Source organism: Orcinus orca, chromosome 10 (genome assembly GCF_937001465.1).
Source record: "Orcinus orca chromosome 10, mOrcOrc1.1, whole genome shotgun sequence".
Lineage (NCBI taxonomy): Eukaryota > Metazoa > Chordata > Mammalia > Artiodactyla > Delphinidae > Orcinus > Orcinus orca.
The window spans coordinates 13,764,917-13,782,106 of NC_064568.1; the positions used below are offsets into that span (position 1 = coordinate 13,764,917).

A 17,190-nucleotide genomic window follows, 5' to 3' on the forward strand; every position below is an offset into this window, starting at 1 on the left:
GTGAGGGAGGGGTATCGAATGCGGGGCGACCCTGAGGCGGCAGAGGTTAGCATGACGTTGAAACAGCCTGAGGCGTGCCGTGTGTTCTCCTGGGGAAGTTGTCCCTGGATCATGGGACCCTGGCAGTGGCTGGCTTCACAGGCTCCGGGGAGGGGAGGTGTGGAGAGCGACCTGTGTTTGCTCACAGGTTTCTTGGTGGCCGCCACAGCAGCCTTAGCACTTCATGCCTGTCTCTGGGATCTGCACTGATAGCCACAACTCACACCCATCTCTGGAACTCGTTTCAGCGGTGCTCTGAATCCCCTCTCCTCGCACACCCTGAAACAATGGTCTTTTGCCTCTTAGGCAGTTCCAGGCTTTTTCCCAGACTCCCTCCCGGCTACCTGTGGCGCACTAGCCCCCTTCAGACTGTGTTCACGCTGCCAACCCCAGTCCTCTCCCTGGGATCCAACCTCCAAAGCCCGAGTCTCAGCTCCCAGCCCCCATCCGTCCCGGCGGGTGAGCAGACAAGCCTCTGGGGCTGGTGAGTGCTGGTTGGCACCGATCCTCTGTGCAGGAATCTCTCTGCTTTGCCCTCCACACCCCTGCTGCTGCGCTCTCCTCCGTGGCTCTGAAGCTTCCCCGCCCCCACCCCCCACCATCTCCGCCAGTGAAGGGGCTTCCTAGTGTGTGGAAACTTTTCCTCCTTCACAGCTCCCTCCCAGAGGTGCAGGTCGTGTCCCTCTTCTTTTGTGCCTGTTTTTCCCTTTTTCTTTTGCCCTACCCAGGTTTTTGGGGAGCTTCTTGCCTTTTCGGAAGTCTGAGGTCTTCTGCCAGCGTTCAGCAGGAGTTGTTCCACGTGTAGATGTATTTCTGATGTATTTGTGGGGAGGAAGGTGATCTCCATGTCCTACTTCTCCGCCATCTTGAAGGTCCCTCTCCAGCCTCAGAAGTTACGTTCTATAGACCTTTCCCATTTGCTACATGCTTCCAGATACACGATATCCTTTGAACATGAAGTCAGACATTGACTGAGTACCTACTGTCAGTATCTCCAGCTGACAGATAACAAAAGTACAGTAAGAGAGGATCAGTGTGTGGCCCGTGTGGTTGCATTGCTAATAAGCAGCAAAATGAGACTTCTTATCTCCAACTCCTGTGTACTTCCTGCTCAATTACAAAGGCTTGGCAATGATCCAGATGATGTAAACCTTACAATTTCTCCCACTGAGACCACCTTGTAACTTCATGACGATGATATTGCTGCCGCACAGCATTTTCACAATACTGTGGGTGATTCATGCTACCTTCCAGCTATGGAAGCATTCACTCAACATCCCTTAAACTCAACTCCACCAACCTCAATTTCCCAAGCCCTTCTCCACTGAATTAAGATGGGTCTTTTCTGCATCTCCTATCACAACATTTTCTGCACTAAATTTTAAACTGGTTTACTAACACATCTACTTTAACTAAACTGTATGTGCCTTAAAACAGGACGGTGCTCAATGTTTATATTCCAGCACCAGGTGCAATGCCTTCACCACAGTGGCCACCTAAAATCAGGATAGTGAGTGGTTGTGTGCAACACTTAATAAATGAATTGCCCAAGAACACGCATGATACTAGACTTCTCAATCATCAAAATTTAAAATCAAATGAGAGCATTTTGTTGAAATCTAGTTCTCTAGTTGGCATAGTAACCATTAATACATCATATGCTTATCATATAGAGACAAGTTAAAGGACTATGAAATTTGCACTGGGAAGATTATTTTTAAGTGGATATACAAAGCCTCGAAAATACAGAAAAACAATGACGGGAATTAATTTTTTTAAGTTAGAAAAATAAAATGATACAGGACAATTTTAATTTCTTCAAAATTTTGACAGATTTATTTTAAATACTTACTGTAGCATGTTCAAACACAGGCTGGCATATACCCTTCCTAGATAGTTATGTGGGGTTCTCTGTTTGTGACTGCATCCAAGTTAGCTTTCATATTAATGAACTCCTTAATCTAAATAGCTTTCATGTTATCCTGTTATGCACATCTGTTCACACCTGGATAAATGTACAAATTGATAATGTTAACATCATTAAATCTCATGCAATTCACAGTAATCATTCAATTCAAGCTCTAGTCAAAAGGTAAAGAGAATAGGGAAAAATAAATCTTTTTTGTTTCTGAAACACCCAGACTTATGGGTCTTCTTGGCCACTTTGTTCTTTTGTTAGTTCTGAGTGAGCTCTAAGACAGAAGCCCTTACCAATGCCACAGAGGAACCAAGACAAGTAACTCATTTTTTCCAAATACCTATGGCCCTTTTTCCAAGCAAAAGTAAACTCAGAGCAATACTGTTCAAAGCAAGTGAACAGGTTTTGTCAAAGCTTCAAGCAAAAAGAAAGACAAGTATCTGGTCTCCACTTAGCATAAACTTGAATCTTTTGTGACCGAGGTAGTACTGAAGATGCAATAACATGCTTTTCTGGTGGAGAGATGGGGGCTACTAAGTGAGCAAGAGAATAGAAGAGGAAAAAAAGACAAAGGCAACATGCTGTTTGTGAAGGACACACTGATGAAATGATTGAACGTCATCTGAAGTAACGATGAAGATTAAAATACAATTCCTTTATGACAAAGTCAATCAACAATGCACCTGTCTCATGCTAAAGAAAGTAATTTTACTTCCTCCTAACTCTAGGTGCTATACCCAGTCTTGTCAGCTCCATAAGAGGGCATTTAATAAATGTTCCTATCAGATATATCAGCATGAATCCCTGTCAACGACTTCTTGGTCCAGTGTCCAGAATAAAGTCACTTCTATAAGTAGTTCTGTATAAAAATGTGGTAAGCAGAGAAACTCAACAACTTGATGAAGTTTGTTAATGTCTGCTAGATGCAATAATGACCTTTTAATAAATATCTATTCCCGATTCTCTTGCCAAAAAGTAGGTCGTCATTTCAGAATCTAAAAGCTACCTGGCCAATTATCATCTGAAAATAAAGAAAACATGTTACATGCCTAAATGAGCAAGAAATCATATGGAATAACAGGAGTGGGGAGGAAATACTGCCAACACTAATTACATCAGGTATATTTTCCAGGTAACTGTCCTTGTTTGCTTTTCTTCTTCTGTTGCACATTCACTTCTTGTTCAAACAGGGCATGGATAATTTTGAGAAAGGAGAACTCACTAGGCTCAAACCAAGGAGTTTGGACAGACGTTTCCAATAATTTCTTGGAAAAGTCATTTCTCTAATGAGCTTCTTCATCTACAAAATTACAGGGGTGAGCTAGATGACCTTGAAATCTCTGCAAGAGATAATAACTGTGATATCCAGGATGATTCTATCATACTGCTGCTTTGCTAAAAGGTTTATTAGAGAGAACACTGAAATAAGCACCCAGAAAAATGATCTGAAGATTCTCAACGGATTTCATTTCCCACGCTGTCCACACCTGTCCTCAATCACTGCAGATAATGCTTAAGTTAAGCGGTATTATGCAAAATCAAGTACTACATACTGAATTGTATCTGCCTCTTTCAGAAAGGCTATCTATATGATAGTGCATATAACCATGAGGGAGAATGCAGAATATATCACAAGACTGAAAGAAAAAAAAAAAAAAAGGAGGCAAAAGCTTTTTAATTGACCACTTAAAAGGTTATGTAGAGGCCAGGCCACAAGGTGAAGGTACGAAGTATGTTTCTAGTACAGAAAGCTGTCTACTAACAATGAAATGCTCAATATTCTTACGACTTTTTTGAGTGAGGACTCTACAGCAGATTTAAGTCCTGGATCAGTTAAGACTCTGGTATGTAAAAATAAAAGCCCATCAATTCTTAGCATCCCTTTGGGGTTTCTGTGGGTATACGTGTAATAACTGTCGTATCTCAAAACAGTTCAATCTGACCCCCATTATTTTAAAAATATAATGATAGTGGCCAGAGTTATCAGCTATGCTTCGATGATTTGAATGCTCCTAACTGGTGCAATTAGGTGAAATTAACAATTTCTTAGTGAGAACACAGATTGGTATCTAAAGGGCTCAAACCACCTCAGAAAGACGAATAGGGCATTTCATAAAAGTAGAATCTATCTGCCAAGGTCAAAAAGCTCCTGTATCTCTTCCTCAATTCAATTTTTCTCATGACTTTCCACCCCCAAGGTTGTCTCACTTAAGACTTGTTGATGCCCTGGCAATGCTGTTTTGAGATACAGGGTGTGATAAGAGCTATGGAAAGGGTATGATCTCAATTATAATAGAAAACACCAATGGAAACAAAACTTTTTCAAACTTCATATTTTCCATCTATCAAATTGGCAAAGATCAAAAGTTTTACACTGTGTTGATAAGTGTGTGGTATAACAGACATTCACATACATTTTTAGTGGGTGGATCCATTGGTACAAATTCTGTGGAGAATTATTTACCAGTATCTATAAGAAGCAAACTTTTTTTTTTTTTTTGACTCAGAAATGCCTCCTCTAGAAATATAAAGTCTAGGAATATACGGTCATTGGAGCACTTCTTCCTGGTTGTAATAGCTACCTGATAGGGTTATTGTTAAGATGAATGAAATAATTCATATAAAGTATACAGAACAAAATTTGCATTTTACTGGTATTAATGGTAAGCACTGATAAAACTTAGTTGTTCACGTAATTATTATTAGATGATGATGTTCATGTAATTATTATTAGATGGTAATACAAGTCATTTTTTGACATACTACAAAATTTCAGAGAAGGAGAGGACAGCCTCATATTCATTAAGGTTAAAAAAAGCAAATGTGTGTACTACACATATCTAAATCTAGAACATGGTATTTAAATGCTCTCTGGTAAGCCCTGTCAACTGGGGAAATTTCTTTACAGAAAAGTATAATTTGCATATAATCATGTGTTAATTCCATAGGACTGTTTTATACTGAATTAATAAATGTCTAAAAGATTAGGGAAAAACACAAAAACCTTGTAATCTGGATCAAAATTACCATTATTTTATTAGGATATAATTGTTTGAATGATTTGAAGAGTAGCTTAAATATTTTCTGGGTTTTTCTCTTCTTTCTGTAGCTAAATGATGTTCTAACCATTATCAACCATTCATTTTAGCTAAATGACAAAGAGAGAAAAAATGTGAACTAAAAGCGTATTCATTCCGACATTAACCCCAAATAACCAATTTGCTTCTCATGAGCCTTGGATGTTGCTGAGGTGCATTTGTTAAATTATAGAAGCAATTTTTCCTCAGGAATCTTCTAATTTTGTTCCAATCACTGGAGTCATGCTTATCTATTTCCTTGCACAGATATACTGCCTCCTCAGAGAACTCTTGAGAATAGAAACTCTGTATCCGATGAGTGAATATCAAACAGTGAGATGACTAGCCAGTTACGTTAAAAATATGAAAAGACATTTAAATCTAAACATAAAGGAGACCATGTGAATAACAAAATATGGGGGATGTAGAAGAATAAATTAGGAAAACTTCTTCCCTTCCTTTTCTCAGAGCTTTTCCATACCCAAGCAGGAAAGCTGGGTCTTACTATCCTAGTGTTTAGAGCTGTGCTATCCAATATGGTACCACTAGCCAGATGTGGCTACTGAGTGCTTGTAAAGTAGCTAATAAGAAATGAAAAGATAGTGTAAAAAATGAGTGTAAAGTATCTTATTCCTAATTGTTTTAATACTGGTACAGGTTGATATAATATTTTGAACACAATATATTTAATAAATTTCCACCTGTTTCATTGTACTTTTTAATGTGAGTTCCAGAAAACTGAAATTATATTTTTGGCTCACAGTATATTTCCATTGGACAGTACAGAACTAAAGCATTAGTATCTATGACATACGTATACGCCACAAGTTCCTTTGTGTGCACTTGTGTTTTGATGGTTCCAGTAACTAAGTCGGTCTCTAAAAGGGAAGAACCCATGTATCTGTACAATCTTATCTAGGCGTGGGAAAACTGCTTGGGTTTTATTTGAGTCCAGCTCTTCCCCGTAAAAACAAGGCCCTAGCCAACATGGTGTTGCAGTCAGAAGACTTGAGTTTCCACCTGGGTTACCTGGGCAAATCACTCAAATCCCCTGAGTCCCTTGTCTTACATATAAAATACCTGTCTTTCTAGCCATGAGCACTGCTGTGCAAATCATTTGAGATATGTATATAAGATAACTCGTCAAGTCATACTCATTATGGTCCTTGAAGGGGTATTAACATTTAGTTTTAGCTCAACAAATGACATACTTAACAACTGATCCTTTGCAGTCCACCTAAGTCGCAGCAGAAATACCACACCTTTGCTTCCAGTCACACTGCTGTGTATGACAGAGGCAGCTGATCCCTAAGTCGTAAGTTAGACTGTTCCATAAGGATTCTTTTTCAAAGCAAGTGAATCGAGTGTGGATCTCTGAAAAAGCTTAATAACTATGATCACAGTACTAGAATTAAGAGTAAAGAAACCATGATGATGTATTGCTGATAACAACTGACTCTTTCACACACCCATGTATTCACTCATCAAACATTTGGAGAATGCCCTACAACCACAGCATGAGAAAGATCAAGCTTTGGAGTCAGAGATACCTGAGTGTTAATTTCAGCCACCCCGAGTGTTTTATATGGCCCTGTAAACCCTGTATTATTGGAATAAATTATTAAGAGCAGAAGGTTTTTAGACAGTTAATTAAGTATTATTTGTAAAAAAATAAAAAATAAAAATAGCTCAATTCCTGGCACATAGTATTCAGTAAAGGTTAGCTAAAATAATAATATTTACTATTATTTAGTTACTGTTCTTGATACTGAAGATACTGTAAGACACAGGCTCAGCCCTCAAGGCATTATATAGATTATCATCTACCAGCTGTATCTAAGGAAGTCTGTAAGAATGGATATTTTTAAGAATCCAGGTAACTATATGAATTTCAGCTGTTATTCTGATATTTAGCACTGCGTAATGACAACCTGAATTCTCAGAAGGTCCATTCAATAAGCCTAAGGAATTTTGCCAACTAAAATGCAGTTTACCTTACCGTGTTTCATGTAATAAGTCTTTCAACACTGAATTTCAGGAAACTCTTGAGAAAACCTCTTCTACCAGGCTTAAAGTTAGCCTAAGTACCCTATTAAATAGACCTCTTAAGCCATTTTTTAATAATACAGAAAACTGATCATCATCACAGTCTAATGCAACAATCATTTATTGTGACCCTCTAGTTCAGCAAGGGAGGTGAGAAATCAATGATGGAAAACATCAATAACTTCTTGCCTGCTTTCATAAACCTAGCTAAGTAAGCTCTTACCATGAACAGCCATCATCTTTGCCAATTTATTTTTTTCTGCAATAAATGAGTGAGCAGCAAGCATTTCCACAGAAAGGCCTTAGGGGCCAATTCCCCAAGACCACTGTATTAAAGTTCTCAAAATAAAAGGTGCACCAACTTGTAATCATTTTTATATAAAGCAGGATCCACAATGACACAGAAAAGTGATTCTACCATCTACTATGAAAACAGAATACCAACCTCCCTTTTGTAGATAGCTACAAGTTGATACGGCATGTCCAAAGTTCCATACACTGGAATGACTGCTTTTAAATCAATCAACCAAATCGTATTTAATAACTCAATTAAATGAGAGCACATAACCCCATTTTCAAAAGACTTAAAATATTTTTTAAATAGATCTAAATTGTAGGCATTTATATATATTACAAGTTGTTATAGTTCAAGACGGCCCTCAAAACACAATTGTAACCAAGTCAATGACTTAAAAATCAGAGGCTCAGTGTCTTGATCTGTAAAATGGAGATATCTGTATTGAAATTACAGTGCTATTAGAAATCAGTCTTATTACTACTACTGATGTTTTATTTTCTTTATTGGCTAGGGCAGGGGTCTGCAAACTTTTCTGTAAAGAGCTAGATGATAAATATTTTCAGCCTTGCAGGTCATAAAATCTGTATCAGAACTACTCAACTCTGCTGTTGTAACACGAAATCAATATGGACAATATATACACACGAGTGTGGCTGTGTGCCGATAAAACTTTATTTATGGACACTGACATTTGAATGTCATAGTTTTCACATATCATGAATTACTATTCTTTTGATTTTTTTCCAACCATCTACAAATATTTTTCAAAAGCATGCTTAGTATGTGGAAGACACACAAAGAAGTGGAGAACTAGACTGGATCAATGGGCCATAAATTGCCAACCCCTTGGCCAGAAGACTCTGATCCAACCTTATGTAAATTGATTATATATTTAATCGGCCAAAGAGTTTTCGGAAAAAATCACTTGTAACAAATTGAAAATTTCTCTACATACAAAACCATGTTATTTTCATTTACTTTAAATTCTGTTGACCATTTTTGGGGAAGAAAATACTCTGTTTTCACTATTTAATCACCTTCCACTTTATAGATCTTTTAGTAGTATTTTCTCTCTAATGTAAAAAGTTCAACTATGGTACTTCAAAGCACTGCAAACAAATTTATTTCCAGTGCTTGTTAAACGTATTGCTTATTTTCCTTACTAAATTAACTGTGGTTTGTGAAACAAATAAATCCAACAATACAAGATGCAAAAACAATTTCAATAAATAGGTCTTCATTTACTAATAATCTCCTTTCTGCCACTGACTTAAAAACATCTGCCAGCAAGATGTGCAAACACCGTATTTCTCCAGTTACACAATGTTAATTATAATGGAATTACACCACCAAGACATTCTTAATCATGTTGGCCACTCTTCGTGTTCTTATTACTCACTCCTAATCCATTAAATCTGTGCTGTAGTATTAAAACGGGCAGAAGGACAGGGAGAGAGGAGATGAATTTGATTTGGTCAAAAGGTGAAGGCATAATAATTTAGTTGAATAAATTAAGCGGGGCATCGACTTTTTATCCCTTTATTTCTTATGCTTTTAATGCTGGATTATATGTAAAATGAACAAAAGACCGTGAATATCAGGCCAGTTACACTGAGACAATCAAGCAAACCGACTATGGCACCAAACGACATGCTGTTGAGGTTCATAATAGTTGCTCTTGTGACATTTAACTTAGAGTTTAAAGAGATTTACCAAGCATTCCTAATCTATCATTATCTTATAATCCACCAATTTATTTACCTTGTTGAACCTAATTAGAATGAAAAGTAAAAATGTTAGGGATGCAAAGATAAGTAAGTCAGAAACGTTTGTAAATCCTCAGAATAGGTCTCTGTTTTGTTTTCTGAGACATGGCATCACATCGGTCCCCAAACAATTAACACAATATCCACGTTACCATGGATGCACATATCTACAGATAGTTAAGTACACAGATAATAACAGAAGGCAGCATAAAGTAAGACCACATGCTACAGAGCCAGACTGACCAGTTTTGTAAGCTCAGCCATTTATCTATCCGTGTGATCTTAAATAATTCACTTATCATTGTATTCCTGAGTTTCTCTGTAAAATGGAAAAAAAAAAAAAATCATAGCCACCACTGAATGTTAGAAGGATTAACTTAATATGCATAAAATTTTTATCATATTATCCGACACAAAGAACTATGTAGGGCTTCCCTGGTGGCGCAGTGGTTGAGAGTCCGCCTGCCAATGCAGGGGACACGGGTTCATGCCCCGGTCTGGGAAGATCCCACATGCCGCGGAGCGGCTGGGCCCATGAGCCATGGCCGCTGAGCCTGCGTGTCCGGAGCCTGTGCTCCACGACGGGAGAGGCCACGGCAGTGAGAGGCCCGCATACCACACACACAAAAAAAAAAAAACAAAGAAAAAATCTATGTAAATGTTAAATAAAGCAATGGCTAAAAAAGTATTATTGAATAATACTCTATTACCATTTCTTTATAATATTTGCACTTTGATAGGTGATTACTACACGGCTCTTTTTAGATCTCTATGAGAAAAAAAAACATAAGAACTTAATAGCCCCATCAATGATAAATGTTTGCCAATGATACAGGTGAAAAGGCAATCTAAGGGTTGTTTGCCTCAAATACCACCAATGTCTGACATAATTAATGAAACAAAATTACAGGGCAACAGGGCACTTACTTCTAAAGCACCTAATAATGAAGAAGCCTTTAACCAGCAGTAGAGACTCGGCCACTTAATTAGCTCCTGCTACATAAAGTGGTTACCCTCAATCCAGTGTTTTCTTTTCTTCTAAACACCCCTATGACCTACTGTCTCCAAACTCCAAGGTCCTCATCAATAAACTTGACAAGATTCTTTTTAAATTTTTATTTATTTATTTATGGCTGCACTGAGTCTTCATTGCTGCACAGAGGCTTTCTGTAGTTGCGGTGAACGGGGACTACTCTTTGCTGCAGTGCGCAGGCTTCTCCTTGCAGTGGCTTCTCTTGTTGCGGAGCACAGGCTCTAGGCCCACAGGCTTTCATAGTTGCAGCACGTGGGCTCAGTAGTTGTGGCTCGCAGGCTCTAGAGTGCAGGCTCTGCAGTTGCGGTGCACGGGCTTAGCTGCTCCACAGCACGTGAGCTCTTCCCAGACCAGGGATCGAACCCGTGTCCCCTGCACTGGCAGGCACATTCTTAACCACTGTGCCACCAGGGAAGTCCCAAACTTGACAAGATTCTTAACTGGGTCCCATTTAGCAGCACACCACTTTGCTAACTACCATAGAGAATGTCAATACACAAAAGAGACAGCCGAACTATCAAGGAGCTTACAATCTATTTAGAGAAACAAAGTATAAAAAAGTGAAATGATGGCAACATAAAACTATACAAAAAGGAAGTAAGAACCCAAAATGCAAACATGGGTGCAGTGCTTTAGCGTCTATACAGTGTTCTCACCAGTACAGTAACTCATTCTGTGCCTCCATCCCACTGTAGACCAGCAAGTTAAAAAAAACTGCTATCTTGGTATTACAGACTACCAAGCAGAGCCTCGGGAAATCTAAGTAACTTGCACCGAGTCTCACAATTACAGACAAAGCCATAGTGCAGAACATAGATATTCATGCTCACATCCATGATTTTAAGCTACAGCGCTCTGTTCCCTTAAAGGAGAGACCCACAAGACTCCAGCACTCTGTGATCACTTCCTAGAGAGAGGGTGTGAGCCAGTTCATGATGAGTGGTCAGAAGTGGGCATCTGACCAAAAGGGAAGGTCACTGCAAATGGGAAATGGTGTCAGATCAATGAAGTAAAGAAAAAGTCCAGGTCAATGGCTTTAAATGGAGCATTTGGAGAGGAGGTCTGTGTTGGCACAAGTAGAAAAGTCATTAGCTAGTATTCTGTGTTTCCCATTGGCTGTGCAAAAGATGGGAGAGAAGGACTGGAGTTTTAAAGCAATTGCATCAGGCATTATGAAGCTAAATTTCAACTCCACCACCTCTAATGTGTATCTACCCCTTTATCTCTTGAGACTCTGATATGACCTACACACTCAGTCAATCTGATTCACCTGGGATCCCCAAACCAATTGCTACTACATACTGAATGACAGCAGGCACTTGAGTAAATCTTAAGATACACAGTACACTTATGATGTTAGAAGCATTGTGCTAAAATCTTTCACATGTCATTTAATCTTCAAACTAACCACAGCAGCTGTGTCAGGGTCCCCAAGACTACTTCTAAAATCAAAGACTTGCTAGAAAGATTCACAGGACTCAGCATCTAAGTTGCACTTATGTCTAAGATTTATTACAATGATGTAGTAGGAATACAAAGTTGGATGATAAAAAAAATAATAAAAACCACAGGCAGAGTCTGGAGTAATCCATATGCAAGTTTCCTTACATGTCCTTCCTCCCACTGGGTGGTCACACAGAGTGTATACTTTCCTAGCAATGAAAATGCATCAACACGGGTGGAATATTTCTGTCCAGGCAAGCTGATTAGGGACTCAGTGTGGGCACTGTTTATTCCGTTTGTAAGAGGGCTGGTCACATAGGTGCGCTCTGCTAGAATTACCAAAATTCCATACGACTCAAAGACAGCAGGTGTTGAGCATACACCACATTATTTGTACAGACAGTCTAGGCATAGTGATCAACTCTTGTCAATTAAAAAAATTATATTAGTACCAGCCAAGATCTCAGATGTCAGCCAAGGGCCAATCTCACATGCATTCCTCTTAGTATATCAGACCTGAGACTCCTATCCTAAATCTTTCCTACACAGGAGGCAACTATTATTGTTTCATGTAGAAGTAACTGAGTTACAGACATTATTTAACTCATCTAGGATCCTAGAAGTTCTAAGTGCCAGACAATGTTTCATAGCTTGAGAGCTCCTGCAACAGACATGACACAAGGTTATAGGCGAGCTGTTTTGTTTTAGGAGACATCCGGGAAACTGAAGGGCTAACTTGTAGGTGGGCACAATGATAGCCAGGTGTGGAAAAAGGAAGGATAGCAAGCTAATCCCAGGGTTTGTAGTTAAATTGGTTACCATCATGGTCAAGCAGGAGTCAGTCCCACTGTGGTACGGTGTGAAATGAACTTCAAAGTTTTCCACTCAAAATACCGACCAGGGCAATATCTATTTACTGTTCATACCCTATTGGTCAAGGTTCTCAGGAGTTATTAACTCCTCACAGTAGAGAAATCTTAGGGCAGAAAGCAAAAATCCCTGAGGCAGAACACAACCTGGTTTTGCAGCAAGGGTGGGAGCCAAAATCTGCATCCAGAGAATGAAAGATAGGGTATAAAAAGAATAAACAGTCTGTATTAAACCTCAGGCAGTGTGACTCCCCATGCTATACCTGAGTCATCATGGTGGGTTCTGTCAGATTCCTTTAGAATGGATTAGAAGTCCCTAAGTACCTTTCAAGGATTAAAAAAAAGAATAAACATTGTGCACCAATGTGACAGTGGTAACTCCAGCTTTTGCACGGCAAAGAAGGTAACAGAGTAAAAAAAAAAATCTGTCTTCAAAATCCCACACACCTCAGTTCAGCATTCTTTACAGAAACGCTATTTGTTTAAGGCCGGCAATTGTTGATATATAAAGTTTTGCAGAAAGCCTGACTCTGGCTCAGTCAGGTTTCTGTTCATTACCCTGGAAGATATGAAGGTTTTATTTATATATTTATACATATACAATCAGTAGTTTTTTAACATTTTCCAAGGGTTGGAAAATCACCATCACCTAGTTCCAGAATATTTTCATCCCCCTACAAAAGAAACTAGATAAATTCACTCCCATATTTCCATTCAAAATCATTCCCAATTTCTCCTGCTCCTAGCCCCTGGCAACCACCAATCTATTTTTTGTCTTTATGAATACGCCTATTCTGGAAATTTCATATAAATGGAATCATACAATACATGCCTTCTTTTACGTAGCATAATGTTTGCAAGATTCATCCATGTTGTAGCATTATCAGTACTTCATTTGTTTTTATTTCCAAATAACTTTCCATCATATGGATATTCAGTACGTGTTTATCTGCACATCAGCTGATGAACATTTAGGATGACTCCAGTTTTTCACTCTCACGACTAATGTTTCTATGAACAGTGTGGCTTTATGTTCTCATTTCTCTTGGGTATATATCTAGGAAGGGAATTTCTGGGTCAAATGATAACCTTATGTTTAACACTGAGGGACAGCCAAACTGTTTTCCAAATAAGCTACCTTATTTTACAATTCCACCAGCAGTGTATGAAGGTTCCAATTTTTTCCTTCATCAACACTTGTTTTTGGCAAATACAAATATTTGAAGGCCAGTAATTTCAAGATCAATGGTTTGATTAAGAAGCTTCCTAATTATTTACATTCAGTATTCCTAAATATGTATTATGGAGAAGGTAGATGCCTTGCAGCTTACAAAAATGACATGCCATCTAGTAGTTGTTGTCATAGTGGGAAAACAAAAACATCCTCACCTATATACATAATAGTGGCAGATGGAGGTAAGTTTTCACAGTAATTCCAAATGGAAATATCAAACCCAAGAAGGTGTGATTTGAGGGTTACTTTTAGAGTAGGATTTGGGTGGAAGTAAAGGAACCTAACACAAGAGAAAGATAGTTGTTATGACTGTTTGCATCCCCCCAAATTCATATGGTGAAGCCCTAATCCCCCATTTCATGGTATTTGGAGGTGGGTCCTTTGGAAGGTAATTAGGTTTACATGAAGTCATGTGGGTAGGGCTTCCATCATGGGATTAGTGTCCTTGTAAGACTAGAGACACAGACAAACACAGACCAGTGCTAGCTCTCTTCAACATGTGAGAACACAGGGAACAGGTGGCCATCTGCAAGCCAAGAAGAAGGCTCTCACCAGAAACCCAATCTCCTAGCACCTTAATCTTTGACTTCCCAGCCTCTGTAGTTGTGACAAATAAATGTCTGCTTAAGCAACCCAGAATATGGTATTTTGTTATGGCAGCTTGAGCTAAAACAATAGCATACCAGATGCAGGAAACACTATGAGTGACAACATAGAAAAAAGAGATGAGTACTTGTATTTACCCAAAATCAACTAGTGAAATACTGATCAACTTATTTAAACTTGTGTCCTGAACATGGTGAAAAGAATATCCTCCTAGTAGATGGAAAGGAAATGGAAAGAGAACCTAAAACAAATTAGATGCAAGAAGAAAGTTGTCATAGGGAAATAAATAGAAGCATGGTATGAATTTGGCAAAGCCAATTCCTTTAACGTCAAGGTCTATAATTCTGAAAAAAGCTATCAAATATTCTCCGATAAAAGATGGCATAAGATCCAGCTTAAAACCATAAAAATAATGCTAAAGACAGTCTCAAATGTGAGTAATGATTATAAGTTATAAGTAAATAAACAAAGCTGTTATAAATTACCCTGCCATAATTAAAACAAAGTCATTATTTTGTATTACCTTTTATTGTTGATACGGGCCAAAATTAAGGAATATTCCAAGAGAGTGTACCTTAAAAGATAGAGAGAAATGACTTCAAAGCTCTAGGAGAAGAAGTTTAATAGACATTTCAATTGATAACTGGGGACATCTAAATAATAAATAGGAAAATAATGCACTTTAGAAAATCCACTATAACCCAAATAGTAGATCGTGGCAAAGCCAAGCCAAATAACATTTTTCAGTAACAGTTGGTAAAGGCATACAAGAGCAAAGAAAATTTAAATAAAGGAAGTAAAGTTCAATTCACTGAGAGATTCTCTGTTTCATATGCATTTCCAGAGATATTTTTCTGTAACTGGGATACAAAAACTCAAAAATATCTTAGACATATATGTTTATTTTTGGAGCCCTACAAAAGGTATTTAACTATAGCCAAGACAGATGATTGTCCCAAGTAAGGAAATGCTTCAAATATAAATCACCAACTCTCTTCCTTCAGGGTTTACTGTTAACATCAAGCTAGACATATGAAAATTAGCACTGCAACAACTCACCATTTCTGTGCATCCAGGCATTTATGGAAGATCAGATCTGCCTCCTGGAAATGTGCTGAATATTAGTATCTGCAAGCCCTGGGTAAACCTAGGGGACAGCTGAGCCCAAAGCCTCATCACGTCTTTAAACACTTAACGCCTTCAACTCTAGCATTCACTTTAACAGATGCTCTCACATCCCACATGTCAGCACAGCTTCCTACAAACCCCTATACATAGAAAACACGATGACACATCTTGGTCATAACTGATAAGCAAAATTGGAATTGTTACAGGACCATCTGATAAGCCACTCCTAGCATGATGAGAAATGGAAGGACCTCATTCCTGATAGGAAAATACGGGGGAGAAGAATGGTGGATTGGGACCAATCCTCCTTGGTTATATGTAACCCTTTACTCTGCCTTAACATCAGGGGAAAGGATCCCTTTGGTTTAATACAATAAGCATGTGTTTCAGAAAAATATACAAGGTAAAGAATTAGTGGTAATGGAATTTTTACAGTTATATGCCACAAAATATTTAAACCAATTTACAAATTACTTATTTTCTACACATCCGGGCTTGGGCATGTATCGAAAAACAGCTATTATTAGACTTATATTTTGAAAGAAAGTTACAAGATGTGTACCTGTTCCCAATTTCTTTAAAAAATAGAAACATACCATACTATCTGATTCCAAAATGCACTTCTATAAACTTTCTATTTACCTGAAACTGGTTAGATCCTTAAATTGGGTTGTACATTTCAATTATTGTGTTCTTATCTCCCCTTGACTCCTCCTTAGAAAGCTGTGGTTAAATTGATGGTGTCTCTTCCTAACTTTAGCTACACGCCAACCTCTTTCACATCTCTATACACTCTGAACCTGCAGCTCTGGCTCCCTGTAATCTCATCCTCTTTGATCTCTGCATGCCTGCTTTTCGTATCCTGTGAAACTCAGCTGAAACGTTTTCTTCACAAAAAACACTGGCGGGCTTCCCTGGTGGCGCAGTGGTTGAGAGTCCGCCTGCCGATGCAGGGGACACGGGTTCGTGCCCCGGTCCGGGAAGATCCCACATGCTGTGGAGCGGCTGGGCCCGTGAGCCATGGCCACTGAGCCTGTGCGTCCAGAGCCTGTGCTCCGCAACGGGAGAGGCGACAACAGTGAGAGGCCCGCGTACCGCAAAAAAAAAAAAAAAAAAAAAAAAAAACTGGCAAACTGGCTTTCCCCATCACACTAATTAGTCTCTACCCATGTAACTCAGTCTATGTAACCCACTCTTCCTTCCCTTTCAGTCACAACATTGCTATCACTGTACCTCTTTCTTACTTTTACACTATTTTTCTCTATTTGCTTTTACATATTTAGTTATTTGTCTGTTACCATCTCCCCCTGTAGACTTTAAGCTCCATGAATGGTAGATCTATATTTAATTTATTTACCACTTTCTTTGTGTACCCAACATCTCGTACGCACTCAAATTTTTTCAATTAATACATACATGTTCAACTTTACATCTGGATTGCTACACAAAGTTAATTATGGTTCCATGAAAAACCTTTTGTTTTCTTTATGCACTGCTATATTTTACAGAATTTCTAAAATGAACACATGTATTTGACTTGTGAAATCAAGAAAAAAAATTCTCTTTTTTGAGCGTTGCTTTCCCTTTATAATGCTATTCTTAGGGCTTTGGTTTTCTGATATATTTGAGCTAAAGGCAGTCATTTACTGCTAGGTGATCAGAATATAGGTATTAGTCACATCTGTGGAGATGATGTTCACACAGTAAAGAAGATATTGAAATATCTGGTAGTT

General features: G+C 38.4%; 1 protein-coding gene across 3 annotated transcripts in view; it reads right to left on the reverse strand.

The window, feature by feature from the left end:
- The window catches only part of CNTN4 (contactin 4), a 966,359-nt gene that overhangs the window by 822,424 nt on the left and 126,745 nt on the right, over positions 1–17,190 (reverse strand). The window contains exon 1 of one of the 3 annotated variants that reach the window (XM_049715562.1): positions 1,892–2,021. The exons of the other annotated variants lie outside the window; for them this stretch is intronic. The gene's annotated coding sequence lies outside the window, so the exon portion shown is untranslated. Of the gene's footprint in view, positions 1–1,891; positions 2,022–17,190 lie in introns of those variants that run through there. 3 annotated transcript variants of the gene reach the window in all.